Here is a 21,015-nt window from a genome sequence, read left to right on the forward strand (position 1 = left end):
ACCCTGATTAGATAGCCAAATTAGCAGTGACTCCCACGCTCGCTTCTGCCATGCCCTCTGCTGGCATGCAGCCCTCGGGAAAGCTGCCCAACAGCAAATGATGCCCACGGGAGCGTTTGGAGGGGATACGGTTTTTACCAATTCCCTTTGCAGTCTCCTAAAACCTTCTGGAACCGTGGAGGGGGGGGGGTTGCACTGGGAACACTGTATATGTGTATGTGTGGGGGGGGGGTATTAATCAGGAATGCCTCCCCTCTGTTTTGCCAACAGGAGTGGAGCCCATCTCTCTACTGGTAAAAAAGAGAGAGAGAGAGAGAGAGAGAGAGAGAGAGAGAGAGAGAGAGAGAGAGGAAAGCATGATAAATATCCACAGTACCATGAAGAGATTAGGATGGGGTGATACCTGGTTTTCAACAGCGCAATACAGTGGTACCTCGGGTTACATACACTTCAGGTTACACACTCCGCTAACCCAGAAATAGTACCTCAAGTTAAGAACTTTGCTTCAGGATGAGAACAGAAATGTTTCTCTTTTTTAAAAAAAAAGATTTTTATTGAAGTTTCACAAATTATATAATAACAAACAAGACAGTAATACAAACAAACAAAGAAACAAAAACAAGTATAATTTCAATCCCTTATTTTCTTGTAACTTACTTCCCCGACTTCCTCATACCTCCCCTTTCTGTATTCCAATTTCCAATTATTAATTCAGCAAATCCTCTCCCTTATTATCCATTTAAATTTTTAGACTTTCTTTTCTTTTTACTTAATCATTACAGCTAGAAACCACATAATTTCTAAACCCACGTCATTCTAACATTCAATAATTTTACAATGTTTCCTAAGATAGTCCTTAAATTTCTTCCAGTCTTCTTCCGCTGTCTCTCTTCCCTGGTCTCGGATTCTGCCGGTCATCTCTGCCAGTCCCATATAGTCTATCACCTTCATCTGCCATTCTTCCAAGGTGGGTAGTTCTTGTAACTTCCAATACTTTGCGATGAGTATTCTTGCTGCTGTTGTAGCATACATAAAAAATGTTCTGTCCTTCTTTGGCACCAATTGGCCGGCCATACCCAAGAGAAAAGCCTCTGGTTTCTTCGGGAAGAACAGAAATTGTTCTCCAGTGGCACGGCGGCAGCGGAAGGGCCCATTAGCTAAAGTGGTGCTTCAGGTTAAGAACAGTTTCAGGTTAAGAACGGACCTCTGGAACGAATTAAGTACTTAACCTGAGGTACCACTGTATATCACCAGCCCAACATGGTGATATATGATGGGAACCCTGGGGGGGGGGCGATGCACAGCCCCCAAAATGAGAAACCCCTCCAGCCGTCTTCCCTCTTGAGCGCAGCACAGGACATTCTGTAACTCTTCAGTCCCGGTGCGCAGCAGTGACACATATCCGAAGACATGTGCACACTCAACAGCAGAGTGGTTGTGAAGTGTGGCATATAAGTTTATTAAGTAAAATATACAGGACAAAGCAATCATGGCGTCCCTCTCACATCTTCTCCAAGAGAGGGAGAGAGAGGGAGAGAGAGAGAACAAAGGACTGGCTTCCGTTTCCCACACTTTCCAAGCATGGAATGTAAACACAGATATGTGATGCAACAATCACACATCTAGCAACAGGAAAGAATGAAAATACTGACATCATACTGATATGTCACAATGTCTGAAATAAGGATGGAGCTATGCAGAGGTGTTCGCTGGCTTCATGGTTTTTCCTGTATTGTGATTTTTGCATAGAATGAACACACATACACACCATGATTCGCAATATATCGCCAAGTCTAAAACTAAGATTCCAATATCACAATATGGACGTCAAACAGGTTTTGGATGATACATCAATATATCACCCAACTGTAAAGGAGACGCAAGGCATAATTGTGAAAACAAAACAAATACTCTGTTCAGCTGCGACGTACCATGGTTTAGTGGTCAATTTTTATCTGATCCCCATTATTAGTTCGGGAAGTGAGAAGGCTACTTCACTTAGGGATGTAGGGTGAATAAAATCATTGAGTGTCCCCCCACAGAACACTGGGAGAGTGGATGTTACCGACTTTTATAGAGATAGATGGGCATGTTAAATGTGACTGAAGCGATCCGTTTTATTTGAGAGAGTTTTAAGAGCTGAGAAGAGGAAATGGCAAAGTCCACCTGAGGCAAGATTATAGCTCACACCCCCAAAGTCACCACAGGCAGCAGCGCTATCAAGGCTCTATGGCATCAGCTGAAGAAACTTGCCTTTAATGAGCCATGCAATAACCAGAAAGGAAAGATCAGCAGTTTTGCTTCCTACTCCTGCCCTGAAGAGGATTCTCAGCTGTGTAAGTGGATAGGCTGACCCTTAAACAGCTCTGGAAAGGCTAGGCAAAGTGCTGGAGCATGGGCTCATCAACAGATATTGGCCATTATCAATGAAATATGGGGGGTGTATAGTGGCAGGTACTCCTCCATAAGCAGAGGGGGTTTAAACAGACCTTCATGTTGACCTAAATGACCTGAGTGCTCAGAGACAACCAGAGCCAGAAACAGAGCAGAATGATCAAGATATAGGGTCTAGCCCCGCATGGCAATTCAGGCGAACTAATACCAGAGTACTGGAAGCAGCAAAGATCACCAGTGTTGAAGCAATGATTTTTCAACATCAACTTTGTTGGACTGGTCATGTTGTGTGGATGCCTGATCATCGTCTTCCAAAGCAACTACTCTATTCTGAACTTAAAAATGGAAAGTGTAATGCTGGTGGTCAACAAAAGAGGTTTCAAGACTCTCTCAAGGCAAATCTAAAAAAATGTAGTATAAACACAGACAACTGGGAAACACTGGCCTGCAAGTGCTCCAATTGGAGAACAGCCTTTACAAAAGGTGTCCTGGGATTTGAAGACACTCGGACTCAAGACTCATTGCCTTCCATTGCCATCACGGCCCACCCCTGCCCTGCCTCCACTCTGATTGCTGTCCTGAGCCCAACGAGGAAGAAAACCAGTGAAATATATTCGGAGTCAAGAGTGGAATTCATGCTCTTTATTCAGCTCATACTGGTGAGGAGGAATGGAAGTTCCCCCAGAATGTCTGCTTTATATACATTATTTACACAATGGGCCCCACGTGATTGGCTAATTCCAGGATTCTTCTGTAGGCCAATCAGGTTGCGGATTCACTTCCACCTGGAGCTGGATTGGGTGGCTCCTGTGGACCAATCAGACTGCTGCATTCTGGATCCTATTGTTCTAGGACCAATCAGACTGCTGCATTCTGAATCCTATTGTTCTAGGGCCAATCAGACTGCTGCATTCTGAATCCTATTCAACTCAGTACATAACAACCAGAGTGCATCTTCCTGCTTGTTTCATGCGGGCTCATACACACTTTGTTTGTCTGTCAAAAGCACGGGTCCGAGAGGTTTCTTGTTTGTCCCATCGTTTTTCCTGGGAAAGCCTGGGCCTTAGCTCTAAAATCAGAGGGAATGTGTGGAAGACCCAACTGACTTCGCACCAATTCAGAGGTAAAGAGCGGGTTTTCCTGGGAGAAAGCAGGAAACGAGTAGTGTGGATGAGCAGCTGCACTAAAGGACCCAGGTGGATCCGGAGATAAGTGACACTGGCTTGGCTTAGACCAGCTACCAGCAACAACACTTGCCATCCCTACAACCGTTGTTGGGGTTGTTTTTGCTAGGATGGCAGCATGCCTGCAGTTTGGGGAACTGATCTAAGTGCCCTCAAGGCCCCTAGGCGGCACAGCCAGGCTGCAGAATATACACCCCCAGTTGGTAACTAGGCTAAGTAACATCTACCTGGATTAGATATGCAGAGAACCCCAAGGAAAGTGGCACACTCAAAAGGGTTTCATTTGCATGTCAATAGGCAGCACAGTCTCTATCTCCTGGAGGCGGTTTCTGCACAGAATGGCTGCCCTGAATCCCAGGAAGGAGCCTGAAAAGATCTAGGCAGTGTGCTTTCTTGTCCTAGTAAAGAATGGCTTTTGCATAGCGGTCAAATTGATCCCACTTTCTCTTTCTGCAGCCTCTCCTTGTAGTTTCCAGCTATCGTGCTCCAATCTCTTAACAAGGAATGAAATTATAGCAATGTGAGCCCTGCCTGGGGGCCTCTCTCTCTCGAAAGCACCGAAGCAAGAATGATGTCCCACCTGCATTAAGCCAACGGGTACCGAAGACAAGCCACGCTTGGCCAGGTGCTATATTTTCCCTCTTGTTTACTTGAAACGAGTATGCAGTGGGGTCTGTTAAAGGAAAACAAGGGCGACCATAATCTAACCGCATTTTATTCTGCTTGCTACGTTGCTCACCGGGTTACTAGCGGTTAGAATCATAGAATAGAATCATAGAGTTGGAAGAGACCACAAGGGCCATCGAGTCCAACCCCCTGCCAAGCAGGAAACACCATCAGAGCACTCCTGACATATGGTTGTCAATCCTCTGCTTAAAGGCCTCCAAAGTAGGAGACTCCACCACACTCCTTGGCAGCAAATTCCACTGTCGAACAGCTCTTACTGTCAGGAAGTTCTTCCTAATGTTTAGGTGGAATCTTCTTTCTTGTAGTTTGGATCCATTGCTCCGTGTCCGCTTCTCTGGAGCAGCAGAAAACAACCTTTCTCCCTCCTCTATGTGACATCCTTTTATATATTTGAACATGGCTATCATATCACCCCTTAACCTCCTCTTCTCCAGGCTAAACATGCCCAGCTCCCTTAGCCGTTCCTCATAAGGCATTGTTTCCAGGCCTTTGACCATTTTGGTTGCCCTCCTCTGGACACGTTCCAGTTTGTCAGTGTCCTTCTTGAACTGTGGTGCCCAGAACTGGACACAGTACTCCAGGTGAGGTCTGACCAGAGCAGAATACAGTGGCACTATTACTTCCCTTGATCTAGATGCTATACTCCTATTGATGCAGCCCAGAATTGCATTGGCTTTTTTAGCTGCCGAATCACAAACCAGTTAAGCCTAATTAAGAGAAGAGTGGTCTCATTCAGCTATGCCCCCTCTGGCTTAATTAAGTGCAAAACTGATCTGATATTTAGTGCATTAAATCGGCTTCTTTAATGTAATAGCTGTGCTCCCCCCCCCCCCCAATGAGGGTGGGGAAAGGAGCCAGGGGAATGAATACAGTTCAGGGGGAAGATAAGATTAGCATACAGAAGGTCCCATGTTCAATGCTCAGCAACTCCAGGTAGCGTTAGGAGACACCCTTTTCCTGAAACCCTGAAGAGCCGCTGCCAGTCAGAATTGACATTATGGAGCTAGATGGGCCAATGGTCTAATACAGTACAAGGCAGCTCCCTGTGTTCCTATGTCTTGTAGGAAAAACAATGGAAATGGATATCCTGAAGATAGGTATGGCTGGTTGACTGGCACAGCGAAGAGGCGCTGTCTGGATTGTAATTAAATAATAATGATGATGAGCACATTGCAAAAACATTTCAAAAGAAGCAAGAAGGCTGGAATTGAGAATAGTACTCTCACTCATACCAAGGCATGCATGCATATCTATATCTAATCTATATCTATATCTATATCTATAATCTCATCTTGCTTTATTGGCCGAGGGAGCCGGCGTACAGTTTCCAGGTCATGTGGCCAGCATGACTAAGCCGCTTCTGGTGAACCAGAGCAGCACACGGAAACGCCGTTTACCTTCCCGCCGGAGTGATACCTATTTATCTACTTGCACTTTGAAGAGCTTTCAAACTGCTAGGTTGGCAAAAGCAGGGGCCGAGCAACGGGAGCTCACCCCGTCGTGAGGATTCGAACTGCTGACCTTCTGATCGGCAAGTCCTAGGCTCTGTGGTTTAACCCACAGCGCTACCCGCATCCCATATATATGTATGTGTGTGTGTGTGTGTGTGTGTGTGTGTGTATACACACACACACACACACATACACTCTCATTTACCTACTCATATTGAAATACTGCCCCACAATGAGGCCAAATCTAGATTCACAAAATGTTTAGGGGTATGCGTACCCTTGCGTCCCCTCAGATAAAAAGCACTGCATATATGAGAAAAATCAGCCAAACTGTGGACAAACTGTATATACCTTTCTTGTTTCCAGAAATGCAAATATTGTTCCATGGTGCCACACAATTTGAGGCCTAACATGTACTATGAGGGACGTATGCGCACTGATACACCCGTTCACATGTGCTTTCTTTCAACTAGCACAGTATTTCGCCTGACCAGCTTTTGTACGCCCGCTACCCCCACCCCCTAAATCCGGCTCTCTTTCCACCTTTATTTGAGGGAATTAACCGAGACATTTCAAAGCAGCTGATGTTTTGCAACAAGAATGAGAGGGCGACCTGACACAACTCGGCTGCGCTTTCCAAAGTCTTTCCAAAGTCTCTATGCAAAGCAACGTCCATTTTCAACTGGCTTTGACGCAGGAGCGGGAAGCCCAGTCAACACTCAGCTCCCCTTTTGTAATAAAATAAAATAAGTGAATGAATGAAAAAGAATTCTCTCTCTTTTTAAAAGGTGCTTTGTGTGTGCCAGACCTCAAAAAGAGGGCGATATTTGCTTGTGACCACTTTTATACGTTATGCTGGGACCAAAGAGTTGAGCTGAGCCAAGAGAGAAGAACGGGGCGATGAAAGCAAACAAGCAATTCAGCAAACGGCGTTTCCATGGAGAAATTGCTGAGCCAGCACAAAAGGGCACAGATAAAAGTAGCGGTCAACCCAGCGGTACCCTTATTGTCGCATATAGATTTGCAAACACTGACACTTGAGCAATGCTAGGCAAGTGTGGGGTGGGGGTGTTTGAGAGGCACTTGGCCATCTGTTGCTAGGGATGACATCACCCCCTCCATTGCTTGGGCTCACACTTTTATTTCCAGCATCGTGTCTGACTCATTAAACAGCACGGCCCGTTCAGCGAGACCTCCACTGTCAGCGCTCAAGAGTCGGGGTGCAATGGGGACGATCCGCAAGCATCGGCCCGAGTTGGCACGCGGAGACGTCCGTATCAGTAACAAGTGTGTGCTATCTTAAATAAGGTAAAGGTAAAAGGACCCCTGACCATTAGGTCCAGTCGTGGCCGACTCTGGGGTTGCCGTGCTCATCTCACTTTATTGGCCATGGGAGCCGGCGAACAGCTTCTGGGTCATGTGGCCAGCATGACTAAGCCGCTTCTGGCAAACCAGAGCAGCGCACGGAAACGCCGTTTACCTTCCCGCCAGAGCGGTGCCTATTTATCTACTTGCACTTTGACGTGCTTTTGAACTGCTAGGTTGGCAGGAGCAGGGACCAAGCAACGGGAGCTCACCCCGTCACAGGGATTCGAACCGCCGACCTTCTGATCGGCAAGTCCTAGGCTCTGTGGTTTAACCCACAGCGCCACCCGCATCCCTTTTTATCTTAAATTAGAGGGGGGATCCATCATTTGCACCATTGCACTGGTCTGGAGAAGCAACAGTCGATGTTTTGTAGCAGGGCTGGGTGGCCTGTCCAAACGTTGGTAGACCACAACTCCCATCATCCCTGGCCATTGGTCAGGCCTGCAAGGGATGACAGAAGTTGGTAGCCTAGCAACACAAGGAGAGCCATGGGTTCCCCATCCCTGTTTTATGAAAGCGCAGGTTTCCTTTTCTTTTCAAGAAGTAGGAATTGGTGCTGCCTGATATCAAAGGAAAGTCTAGACTGCAAACTGAAGCCCATTCTAGCCTTGCTTAGTTTGGCTTCCAACAAGAACATCTGGAAACTGTATTCCTAGGAAGCCTTTCCCCAGCTTGCTGTCCTCCAGGTCCTGGGGCTATAGCTTCCATCAGCTCCATCCAGCCAAAGGTCAGGGATTGTAAGAGATGCAGGCTGTGTTAGAAACTGAAAGAGGAAAACTAGGAGCTAAATGGCACTTTAAGCCTAGGTTATGGGCACAACAACGGAATGTCTAGGCGGCGCTTTTTTAATAACAAGAACACAAAGCTGAAAATGAACGAATTTTTCACATGGTCTAGTCCATGGGTGGACAACCTAAGGCCCGGGCGCTGGATCCGGCCCAACTGCCTTCTATATCTGGCCCGCGGACGGTCTGGGAATCAGCGTGTTTTTACATGAGTAGAATGTACCCTTTTATTTAAAATGCATCTCCGGGTTATTTGTGGGACATAGGAATCCCCCCCAAATATAGTCCGCCCCCCCCCACAAAGTCTGAGGGACAGTGGACCGGCCCCCTGCTGAAAAAGTTTGCTGACCCCTGGTCCAGTCCTTCCCCTGCCCACCCCTCTAATATTCTTAAGAGGGTCTCTTCTCCAGTCTTCAGAGTGTAGCTTGAAGTGGGGAGGCAGAAAAAAGTCCTCCTTTCCTTCTACTCTGCAGTCTTAGGCACAGAGCTCAGAAACAATGGGAGTTTTGAACACTGGATGCTGGCCAAAACATATAGGTGCTGATCTTTAAAGCCCTAAACAGCCTCGGCCCAGTAGACCTGAAGGAGCATCTCCACCCCCATCATTCAACACTGAGGTCCAGCTCCGAGGGCCTTCTGGTGGTTCCCTCCCTGAGAGAAGTGAAGTTACAGGGAACCAGACAGAGGGCCTTCTCGGTAGTGACACCCGCCCTGGGGAACGTCCTCCCATCAGATGTCAAGGAAATGAGCAACTATCCTACTTTTAAAAGACATCTGAAGGCAGCCCTGTTTAGGGAAGCCTTTTAGGGTTTAATGTTTTGTTATGTTTTTATATATGCTGGAAGCCACCCAGAGTAGCTGGGGCAACCCAGTCATATGGGCGGGGTACAACTATAATAATAATAATAATAATAATAATAATAATAATAATAATAATAATAATAATAATAATATCCCTGAGCTACAGCATCTTGCCTTGAGGCAGTGGGTCACCTCACAGTCAAAATGAAGCAGATTGGTGCCTTGACCCAGACTGGTGCATGCAATATAGCCACTCTCATCACATGTGGGAAACAATGAGCCAGGACTCTCCAAGAAAGAATAATCTGGGTCAAATTTGGAGCAATACAAATCCAAAATCTGATGGGACAAGCAAGTTAGGATCCATCAGATCTGCAGCTCAGGTGGCCAATTCTTGGCTCAAGCAGCAATATGCCAGCATAACTAGCTCAACTGGGCTCACCCAGCTGAGTCAATGAAAAATGGGTATTCTGGGAGAGTAGCAGGACTGGGCTGGGGCAATAATACAGGAACACAACTCAGTTCAGCTCAATTACACGACCTGGCAACCCAGCACTGGCAAAACGGGTGGCACAAATCAAACTCTTATTTTGAAGACTTTTTATATCTCTTCCAGATTTAGGCCAGCTCAACTGAAAGTAGTCTACACTGAATAGAGTTTAGCATAGGTGATTTACACCAGCTTCTTATATTTAGGAGATTGCTCTCTCTAAATTTGGTTATGCTCCTATTTAATGAGCGGGATTTAAGTTATGTCACGGCTAACTTGTTCCATCGATTTCAATGTGACCTAATTTAGTCTGGCGTTGGGAAGAAGCCGCCATCAGTAAATCAAACTAGTAGCGAGGATGAGCTCAGCGACAAGGCGAAAAGTAGACCTCATCATACCGTGCACCAAAATATAAATTCTGCACGAGGGAAAATGCGCGCTCTGAGCTGACTTTATTGCTTGTGTTTTTGGCATGCATTTGTATGGATCCAGAGGTCTCTCTGTGTTCCAGCGCCTCCAGTAGAGCGCACTTATCGACAAAGACATTGTTTGGGGGGTGAGCTTCACCTGGGTATCAGAGCTTCTGTGCTGTCAAGGGACTGCTGGGCAGGGATTGCTGCTTGAACATTTTTCTGCATGGGACCAATGAAGCCTCCTTTATTTGAAAGGAGCCACATGGCGAAGTCGAAGTGAAATTCCACGCCCATGGAATCGCGGAGGGTGCACAAATCCCTTTATCACAAAGCGTAGCACGGCTTAAACTTCCTGACATTCCCAGCCCAACCCAGGGCTTCATGTGCTAGGAGAGCCGGTGGGAATGGCAGGAGCACTCTGGCACGCTAAAGGCATTAAACTTTCAGAGAGATGAAATGAAACATGACAAATTACTTAGCGAGTCCACAAAACTGTATAGACCAGAACACACTTGGGTCCTATTATTCATCCACCTTCTCTTCCAGTTTAGGGAAAGAAAAAGAATAAAGCAAGCAAGCACAGAACCTGGTTTCATTTGGCAAAAAAAGGTTTCACTGCTTATGCAGTCGGGTTTTTAAAGTGCTGCTCATTCTTTTATGAAAGGAGAGGCATCTTGGGGTCTAAACCAGGTTGCAATCTCAGCTATCAGTATCTTTAAATCCCAGATCACCCACCCACCTGCTATTTATATTTTATAAAAATAAATGTTACAAAATATATGTAGCGGCAACTGAAAAGAGTAGTCTCAGATCCCTCTATCCATCTCCCCTGTGCAAATACAGGCCTGAGTTCTGAAACAAGGGGTGTGCTTCATTATATTGTAGCATAGCCAAATCTGACTGGCTACATAGTACTGCAAAGTCAAAATGCTGATACCGGCTTGGCTGGATCATGTAGTGGGGGGGGGGGATAATTCTTTTTAGGGGGGAGAAATGTGTCAAAGGAAGTGCCAAGATTGGCAGTGAACAGAAAAACAACAACAACAATGGTGTAAGACAGGCAAACTCGGCCCTCCAGATGTTTTGGGAAGATTTGGTGCTCCTGAAAAAAAAACTTGTTTTACACCAGGCATAGGCAAACTCAGCTCTCCAGATGTTGTGGGACTACAACTCCCATCATCCCTGACCACTGGTCCTGTTAGCTAGGGATGATGGGAGTTGTAGTCCCACAACATCTGGAGAGCTGAGTTTGCCTATGCCTGGTGTAAAACAAGTTTTTTTTCAGGAGCACCAAATCTTCCCCTTTCCGCACTGAAAATATGAAGCTATGAAAATTCAGCTCAGCACCAATGCTATCCAGTATGTGAAAACATGTGATATGCCATCATCCATTTTCTGTGCCTTCACAAATTGTGCCCAGTGAGAGGGAAAATCAAAGAACAATGGTGTCACTTTATTTTGGGGAGGGGGCACTTTCAAGGACAGCCATGTGCCTTGTACAACCTCTAGGGACGCCATAACAAGCCAACAGGCACATTTCCCCCTCCCGCTAAATATGAACTAGTTAAACTTAGCAAAACTACAAAGTATGAGAGGAAGCCACAGTCAACTATCAAAACCTATCCCCATAACAATTTTGATCACACACCAGTTTAGTACAGTGGTACCTCGGGTTACATACTGTGATGGGATGATGAGCTGCTTGTGCGTAAAATCCAAGTCCCTCAGAGTTTGGTCAAGTCCGCAAACCTCTGTCTGTAACGGAGCCCCTCAAGCATGGCTCCGTCAGTCGCTGGCAGATTCCGACAGTGGTTGCTTTCGGAATCTCTTCCAACATAAAAGCTCCTTAACGGAAACGCGTCTTCTGGACTCACGTCGTGACAGTTTCCGGCGAGGAGTGGGTGTCCCTATGGGAGGTCCTGAAACCTCCCCACTGTTTTCGCTGGAAGTGTCTCTGAGCCATCCCTCCTGCTCGCTTTCCCTCGGAGCTCCTTCTCTCCCCCTGCTGGTTCCCTCTTCAGCTGCTGAGTCTCTCCCAACCTCTGTGAGCCCTTCCACCTCCCGTCCTTCCGATGGCAGTTCCCTGACACATACGCTTCAGGTTACAGACTCCGCTAACCCAGAAATATTACCTCGGGTTAAGAACTTTGCTTCAGGATGAGAACAGAAATTGTGCCGTGGCAGCGCAGCGGCAGCAGGAGGCCCCCATTAGCTAAAGTGATGCTTCAGGTTAAGAACAGTTTCAGGTTAAGAACGGACCTCCGGAACGAATTAAGTACTTAACCCGAGGTACCACTGTACTGTCATACCTCAGGTTACAGACGTTTCGTGTTGCGCACTGCGCTGAACCCGGAAGTACCGGAATGAGTTATTTCAAGGTTTTGGCGCTTGCGCATGCGCAGAAGCACTAAATCGTGCTATGTGCAGAAGCACCGAAAAGCGACCCACGCGTGCGCAGACGTGGCGCTGCAGGTTGCGAATGTGCTTCCTGCATGGATCACGTTCGCAACCCGAGCGTCCACTGTACAAATCATTCCCCTCGGTGTTAGCTTTGCAACCTATATTCGTTGTTAGAAAACAATATTAAAGAATTAGAATGGGAAGGATCATTTTCTACATTGCATCTTCCTAGAAAGCAGATGCACATCTTACATGGGTGCAGAATCCGGGTCCCCAAGAAATTTCGGCTCTTATTCAAACGAAAGCCGAAGATACTAGTCCCTGAGACCAGGCCTTGTCTGGGAAATACCTGCCAGAATCTCAGAAGAAGAAAAGGTAGCAGAATAATATGCCTGGCGCTTATTCAAACCACGAGCAATGCTACAATTATATGAAACAGGAATAACAACAGTGAGGGAGAACTAAGATACAAGAACATGCACAAATATTGGGGAAAGGTTTGTGTTTTTTTGTAATCTCAGGGAGCCATTGTTTTGAAAGCACCCCTGCACCTACTCACCCTGCAAAAAAACCCTTCAGTATTTCTGACAAACATATGCTGGAGCTTTCAGAAACGGGGGCTACGCCTACGCTTCCCACAAGTTCAACGACGCCTTGGTAACTGGGAAATTCTTCCCTCCGTCACCTTGCAGGTTGAGTGTGCCTCTTATTCTGCCTGTCACCACACTCACGCCAGCTCCAAATAATAGCTCCTGGCACACGACGCTCATATATTGTAACACATTAACAGCAAGCTGTGAGGAGCTGGCAAGTCAGAAGTAAATTGCTGGCACGGATTTTTATGAGGGCTTTTTTTTCGGGGGGGGGCAGGGAGGAATAATGTGATTAGTTGCGGTTCAATAACTGAACATATAGTGTGGTGGCGGGGGCAAGGAGGGAGGGAGGGAAAAGTTTGCATGGCTCCAGTTCAGAAAACTCTACGTGAGGGACAACAACTCTGCAATGAAACTCACAAGGAACTGTCAGTTACGATGAATCTTTTTTTTTAAAAAAAAAATTCAATTTTCTTTTTCATTCATTACATACATCTCATATCCATAACATTCACCATACATTCCTTCCTCCCTCCCCTCCTAGGCTTCCCCCAACTTCTGCTTCTGGTTTGTTTCTCCTTTCGCCCACCTTAATGGTAAAGGTAAAGGGATCCCTGACCGTTAGGTCCAGTCGTGGCCGACTCTGGGTTTGTGCGCTTATCTCGCTTTATTGGCCGAGGAAGCCAGCGTACAGCTTCCGGGTCATGTGGCCAGCATGACTAAGCTGCTTCTGGCGAACCAGAGCAGCACACGGAAACGCCGTTTACCTTTCCGCCAGAGTGGTACCTATTTATCTACTTGCACTTTGACGTGCTTTTGAACTGCTAGGTGGGCAGGACCTGGGACCGAGCAACCGGAGCTCACCCCGCCGCGGAGATTTGAACCGCCGACCTTCTGGTCGGCAAGTCCTAGGCTCTGTGGTTTAATCCACAATGCCACCCGCGTCCCTTGCTACCTCCTAAAAAAAACAACAACTAATAGAATCATAGAATCATAGAGTTGGAATAGACCACAAGGGCCATCAAGTCCAACCCCCTGCCAAGCAGGAAACACCATCAGAGCACTCCTGACATATGGTTGTCAAGCCTCTGCTTAAAGACCTCCAAAGTAGGAGACTCCACAACACTCCTTGGCAGCAAATTCCACTGTCGAACAGCTCTTACTGCAGGAAGTTCTTCCTAATGTTTAGGTGGAATCTTCTTTCTTGTAGTTTAGATCCATTGCTCCGTGTCCGCTTCTCTGGAGCAGCAGAAAACAACCTTTCTCCCTCCTCTATGTGACATCCTTTTATATATTTGAACATGGCTATCATATCACCCCTTAACCTCCTCTTCTCCAGGCTAAACATGCCCAGCTCCCTTAGTCGTTCCTCATAAGGCATCGTTTCCAGGCCTTTGACCATTTTGGTTGCCCTCCTCTGGACACGTTCCAGTTTGTCAGTGTCCTTCTTGAACTGTGGTGCCCAGAACTGGACACAGTACTCCAGGTGAGGTCTGACCAGAGCAGAATACAGTGGCACTATTACATAACTTTTTTTAAAAAAAAATAACATTTTTGTACAGTAACATCAAACCTAAAAATAAAAATGAATACACCATATTATTTCTCTATCTTCTACACATTTTCTACTACCCATGATGTGAATGCTTATTTAAGTCAGTTACGAGGAATCTTGGTAAGCAAGAGTGAGGCAGAACATTTGCCCAAGATCATTGAGAGCTGTTGCTACTGAGGTTTGCCCCGTCTCTTTGTGATGTGGGGATGAGTGGGATTTGCAATGGGTTTTTACAGCACGGACACCTCCCCTAAGGGTGCATTGTGACATGGTGAACATTGTGTTAGTTTTCCTGATTATAATGCCAGTGCTTCTGTCCTGTTTTCCAATGTTCCTTTCACACAGCAGTGCCTGTCCTGTTACAGGCAGCCCCCCGTTTACGCGGGGGTCACATTCTGAGGCACCACACGTTTAAGTGAAATCGCGTATGTTGGGAACACCTTCGGAATAGCCTGCAAACACCTGGTACAGGCAACTTGCCATTTACGTGGGGGGGGGGGTTACTTTCCGAAGTACTTCTAAACCACTGGAAATCCTTGAAAAAACTTTTTAAAAAAACAATAATTCAATTGCTCCCTCCAAATCTCCTTGCTCAAAATCCAGCTCTCCACAGGCCTCAAAGGTCGTTGCAAGGGCTCCTGGGACTGCACTTGCAAAGGCTCATGAGATTGCTAGACGCTGTTTTCACGCCGTTTTGCAATCTTTGAGGGCTGTTTTCGCCCCTTTTGGTGCCGCTCCCGTGTTTGCAGCGATGCACGTATGCGCGGTCTTGCGTGCCTTGAATGCACGTAAAAGGGGAATTGCCTGTACCAGCTTCTTGTGCTAAATTTCATGCGCAATAGTGGCTGTGGCATGACCAAAAAATGAACATCACTGGACAAGACCCCTACTCTGCCACCGTCTCTGCAGATGTGTGCTTCTATTCCCCTATGCTTACTCTATGAAAACAGCAGGAAAGAACTGTCTGCTGGTATACTGTCCCAAATTTTGTCACTTTACTCCAGGTTAGGAAGGCTGCAAAATTTTTTTCTTTTCTTTCCTTTCCTGGGATCAAACAGCATGGAAGCGAGCACTAAACAAGCACCGTACTTTTCTGGGAGTCTCATTTATGTTGCATGAAAACTCAAATATAACATGGTTATTAGCATTTAGGGAAATAGGGGATATGGAATGAAATGTTACATGACTGCAAGTCAGTCACGTTGTCTTCCAAAGCATGCCATTCCACTCCAGGTTTTCCTCACTTCCCCAACAGTCAGCCTGCATCTGAGAATGCTCAGTCATCAGGGGGCAGTTTTCCATTCTCCATACAAGAGTTTCTTCTATTGTGCTTCTGCAAACCTTCAGTTCCACTCCCTCCAAGCCTGCCTTCCTCTTGTGCATAGATGGCACCCATCAGTTCTGTCTACACAAGGATCTAAGAACGAGCTCCCTATTGGTATGTACGATCATTACATTTTAAGACTAATGAACTACTGAAAGCCATCAAAGCACAAGCCCTGTAGCAAGTTCTTCAGTACCCAACACTCCTAATTTGTACATACTCCTAATTAGCATGCAATGCTCCTAATTAGCCAGTGTTACTAATTAGCATGCAACCACCACCATCACTGCGGTAGGTGATGCAGTCTGATCATTGCTCTGGCCACTGAATTATTATCTACAATGAGGGGCATGGGCTCTCCTGGGCATCAGAGGCATCTCCCCCTTATACCTGGAGATGCCAGGGACTTAACCTGGGACCTTCTGCAAACAAAGCATGTGCTTCTCCACTGAGATATTGCATTCCTGTGCCATGTTAGGGAATGGGAATGTGTACTGTTTCCCAGGTAGCTTTCACTGATGCTCTGAAGAGTCACCTAACAAGTAGCTTTGAACTAGCAGTAAGAACTTCTATGAATGGAAAGTGGAGTGCCCAATTTTTGCCAGTCGGCCAACCCACTTTGGAACCAATGAAAGCTGCTCCTGGGGGTTGGGGGACTCTCTGGAGCAGTGTGGGGGGGGCATGGCACAGAGGGCTGCAGGGATGCAAGAATCAGATGCCCTGCCTTGCATGAATGGAAACACAAAGCAGTGTTGCAAAGCTGTCAGATGTTTCAAAGAATACCGCAGCAGATGATCAGTACCGGTTTGTGAGATGTCCAGTAACCATGTACAGTGGTATCTCGCGTTAGATACGCTTCAGGTTACATATGCTTCAGGTTACAGACTCCGCTAACCCAGAAATAGTGCTTTAGGTTAAGAACTTTGCTTCAGGATGAGAACAAGAATTGTGCCATGGCGGCAGCAGGAGGCCCCATTAGCTAAAGTGGTGCTTCAGGTTAAGAACAGTTTCAGGTTAAGAACAGACCTCCGGAATGAATTAAGTACTTAACCCGAGGTACCACTGTAATCAGACCGACATGAGCATTATCTTTTCCAATGTTTGCCGAGCTCTAGAAAGAGGTAAGCATGGTCAGCCACCATTTACATATTCAAATTAAGGTCTTTATTAAGGAACATTACCACGTTAGGATTTCTTGACCTACCTGAAAAAGGGTATCTACTAGTCATCAACCATGTTTGCCTTTTGACACATTAACTCAAGTCCGCAATTTACTTCAAATTATTTATCTATGGGCCTGTGAGATTCTTTAATCCTTATTATGCTATCTTCACCTTGATCAATGTTTAGACTGCTGCTAATTATCACAGATATAGTCTACCAAGTAGGATATAGTGACTTATCAAGATGGATGGCCACAGAATTAAGGGACAGGGCAAATCTGAGTGCCTCTTAGCCCTGAAATTTGTTTTCAATACCAGAACCGAGCTCAGCTCACACGCCTTTCACACAAAACCAGTTTTTGATTTCTCCTCAAGCTTTGTTTCATAGGCCAAAGAAAAGTTGTGTGCAAGCAATAAAGGGCAAGAAAGGAGCAATTGGAGGAAAGGGGCACAGGAAGGGCCAAACATTTCTCTCAATCCTAAACACATCTATTTAGAAGTAAGTCTCATCGATTCCAGTTAACATATTTCCAAGGCATGTGTTTAGGATCACAGCTCTGGCCATAATTAACATCATGATGCTCCACAGGCTGCCTGGATAAGATTGCTCTATAGATTGAGATAGAGAAGAAATTTGGTTTTGTCTGCATTTAAGAGAGAAATGAGCTAATTCATACTTTTTGACCGAATACAGCTACCTTTCAAGATTCATACTTCTCAGAATCTTGGGATGCCATTTTCTAGCCAATTGTTGTGAATAAAAATGTGCAAATTACAGGAAATGATACATACAAATGCATACCTTAGCGAGCATGTAATATAAATGCACCGTGTTAGGGGAAACGGCTTCTAAAAATGTGTATTAGTAAGAAGCACATAGAAAAAATGGTATATTATGAGAAAATGCTGATAAATTTTCATGAGGGCTTTTTTTATCTGTTCAAAAATTGCTGAGCTGAAGTTAAGAGGGGGGGGGGATGAGAAAGCCACATAAATTGATATAGACAGGTGCATCCAAAACTACTTTTAGGGGAAAAAGCAAGCTCATCTACATAGTGAATCCAGAATGCAAGCTCACATCCATATCCCAATCTTACTCCCCACCCCCCAACCTAAAACACTCACACATGGGATGTTTGGAAACCATATTTTGGCAGCCTCTTAAAACCATGAAGGTCTTGTTGACCTACAACATCATCTTAAGAGTCGAATGATGTCCATCCTAGAGGGAAATCAACACGCGCACCTTTAAGTTTTGATAAAACACAGCAACTCTTTTGCAGCACGAGAGCGAGCAGGGATTTATTTTTTTAAAAAAAGGTACAAAGAAAACCCGATCAGAGCTTTTCAACATGGCAGGTTATTCCCTTATTGAGGCCCAACGTATTGCAGCATCAAATGTCAACATCAAAACAATATAGGGGGAAAAAATAATTACAGACAGTGTTAGTGTTGTAAGCTGATAAGGACCAGATGGTCTTTTGTATTTATGGTTTGCTTTGTGCATACAAATGTGTTGGGGATCTAATTAGCCTTCTCCAAAACTCAAACTGGGTAATTACTATCATTATCCCCTTTTCAAATAAATCTGAAGTCTAAACTGCAATTAAGTTTTTTTCCCCATTTTGTTTTGTTTTTTACAGTTTTGTAGTCACACATTTTAAGGATTGTTCATTGGAATCCTTTTGCCAACGCCCCTCAAACACCACCCCCCTCTTATGGTGAGTGGCATAAAATGCCCTAGCTTGATTTGGGGTTTTTTTATAAGAAGCAGAGTGGGTGGGAATGAAGGAAAACAGTAAGTCAGCAATATATATAATGTTGGTGATTCAGTGTTTTCCAGACAAACACTGACTCTCTTGTTCTCACAATAGCACCACTTCCATTCACACCGAGTTCACATCTACATCATACATCCAAAGCACATTTAATGCACATTGAAAGCACCTGCCTTCTTCCAGAGAATCCTGGGAACTTTAGTTTGTTCAGGGTGTCTGTAATTGCAGCTCCTGTGAGTGGCAAACTACAACTCCCAGAGTTATTTGGAAGACGTTGTGTGCTTTTAACAATATGGTATGGATGTGACCTTATTTGATGGTATGGATGTGAGCCAGTGTGGTGTAGTGGTTAAGAGCGGTAGTCTCGTAATCTGGTGAACCGGGTTCGCTTCCCCGCTCCTCCACATGCAGCTGCTGGGTGACCTTGGGCCAGTCACACTTCTTTGAAGTCTCTCAGCCCCACTCACCTCACAGAGTGTTTGTTGTGGGGGAGGAAGGGAAAGGAGAATGTTAGCCGCTTTGAGACTCCTGAAAGGGAGTGAAAGGCGGGATATCAAATCCAAACTCCTCTACTTCTTCTTATTTATAGTTCGGGAAAGGAAGAAAGGAAGAAAGGACATAAAGAAAATCTCCATGAAATTATTTCCATCTTTTTTGGAAGATAAGAGGTGTTTTGAGACTTCCCAGCCTTGTCCTGAGGAAGAGCCCTGATGTTGTGATTCTCCACAGTAGCATCTCCTGGAAGCTGCACAACTCTGCAACTTCCTGTGCAGTAGCTCCATGTCTTTGAAACAGAGAAATTTCACCACTGGCTAAACCTCACTTGAGAACGTAGGGGGCTGCCTTTCTTCCTTGGTAATGGTGTGCAAAGAGGAATGTATATGAAAATGTAGTTGCAGAAGCTCAAGATTACAACTGCTTCTTCAAAAAGCATTCCCATTGTTCAGTTTACTTTGGAGTAAATGATCCCGGGGGGGGGGGAACATTCATTATCTAATGCAAACTTATTTATCAGGGTGGTAAGGGTGGAGGGGTAAGATATCAAACACCATCTGGCAGAGCTTCTGGTGTCCTAGATTCCTCCACTGATTAAGAAAATTAAAAATTAATATATCTAGAATAATCCACTACTAGTTGCAGAGAATCGTGCTGCCTTTCCAAAAATGTGAACATTGTAGTAATGCATAAAGACTTTGGGACTTTTGCTGCAGCCAACATTCGGTTATGAAAAACATGTACATTTTTTGCAAATATGTTTTTTGTATTTCTGCTGCTAGGCCTTACAGCAAATTATTAGAGTATTGTTAAGCCCACCACCACCACCCATTTACCATCTCGCACACAGCCCCCTTTCCTTTGTTTCCCGTAATGGCCCATCACCCAGGCGATCACCTTGACACAGGAAGCCAGCTTGCCTTATGTTTTAACACTTGGTAGATCCAGACGTTAGAAGGATCTTCCATACAGCCTACTTCCAACCCCCCCCCCCAAAAAAAAAGAAATAAAAACTCATAACAAAATGATATGCTTGTCTGGCCCATTAACTTCTACACAACTATTTAACTATTGTTATGGGCTTGTTACAGATTTATCTTGAAATATTGTGATAACTTTTCTAATGTAGCGGTGTACCACTTTGAACAAGTTGCACCATGGATAAACAGCATACAAATTGTTGATGATGTTCCTCCTCTAACATTGGATAACACCTGCAAAATTTGCACATCTCCAATTCGTGTAGGGGGGGACGCGGGTGGTGCTGTGGGTTAAACCACAGAGCCTAGGGGACTTCCGGGTTGGCGCGATCTGGAAATGGCGGATTCCCTCCGAGCTGCGGAGGGAATCGGCTCAACCGAGGACGGGTCTTGCTGCGCCGGCGACGCGGGGACCCTTAGAAACCGCAGGCGCTGAGGCCTGCGGACTAGAAGACTCGGTGGGCGCCTTAAGCGCCCCCCGACCCACGAAGAGCCTTTTTAAAGGCTGCGGAGAGGGTACGGAGGGTGGCGTGGCGCTGAGAGTCGATCGCTACCTCGGTCGAGCGGAGCCGCGAGCCATGACTGGAGAGCGCTGACTTCCTTCCTTGAAATTCGGACTGAAAAAGAATAACCCGTGAGTAAGATGAAATTGGACTTTAAGAATATTTTCCTGTGAATTCGAGACGACCGGGGGGTGTGCTAAAAGGAAGTCCGCACCCCTCCTCTTGCAGACGATCTAAAGCAACGATAGAAGAACTAAGTTGGAGAGCCTACCCTTTGTGGGGTGAGTAAAAAAGACTTTAACTTCCAAGATTTGGCAAAAAGAAATTTTGAGCTGGAGTGAAAGAGTGGAATTTTAGAAGCCTTTTTTCTGTTGTATGCAACCCCCCCTCCCTGGCCCGGGAGCGTCCTGTATTGGAGCTTGTGGAAGAGGAATGCGGAGTTTGACAGCTGTCAAAGCTGTCAAACGGACAGTTTAAAGTTGAAAAATTTGTCATCTAAGATCCCTCTGGATTAAAACCAGTTAAAATTGAACTAAAATTGTTGGAAACAAAGTAACAACAACAAGTTAAAGGATTATTGGAGAAAGACTATTAAGTAACCAGATTCCCTCTAGGGGGAACTCTGTGACATTACAATGGCTGTGGATGGAA

The 21,015-nt window shown here is 45.6% G+C and overlaps 1 protein-coding gene and 1 long non-coding RNA gene across 13 annotated transcripts in view; one reads left to right on the plus strand and one right to left on the minus strand.

Moving 5' to 3' along the window:
- Positions 1-21,015, minus strand: part of FAT3 (FAT atypical cadherin 3) — a 745,081-nt gene that overhangs the window by 456,388 nt on the left and 267,678 nt on the right. The gene's annotated exons all lie outside the window — the stretch shown is intronic.
- On the plus strand, positions 1,711-5,438 carry LOC308588857. 2 transcript variants are annotated; one of them, XR_014008936.1, is made up of 3 exons: positions 1,711-3,517; positions 4,035-4,203; positions 5,330-5,438. It is a non-coding gene; the product is annotated as an uncharacterized lncRNA (long non-coding RNA). The 2 variants fall into 2 exon arrangements; XR_014008937.1 differs by having other exon boundaries at positions 1,711-3,053.

Source organism: Podarcis bocagei (assembly GCF_964188305.1).
Source record: "Podarcis bocagei genome assembly, chromosome: 6".
In the NCBI taxonomy this organism is placed as follows: domain Eukaryota; kingdom Metazoa; phylum Chordata; class Lepidosauria; order Squamata; family Lacertidae; genus Podarcis; species Podarcis bocagei.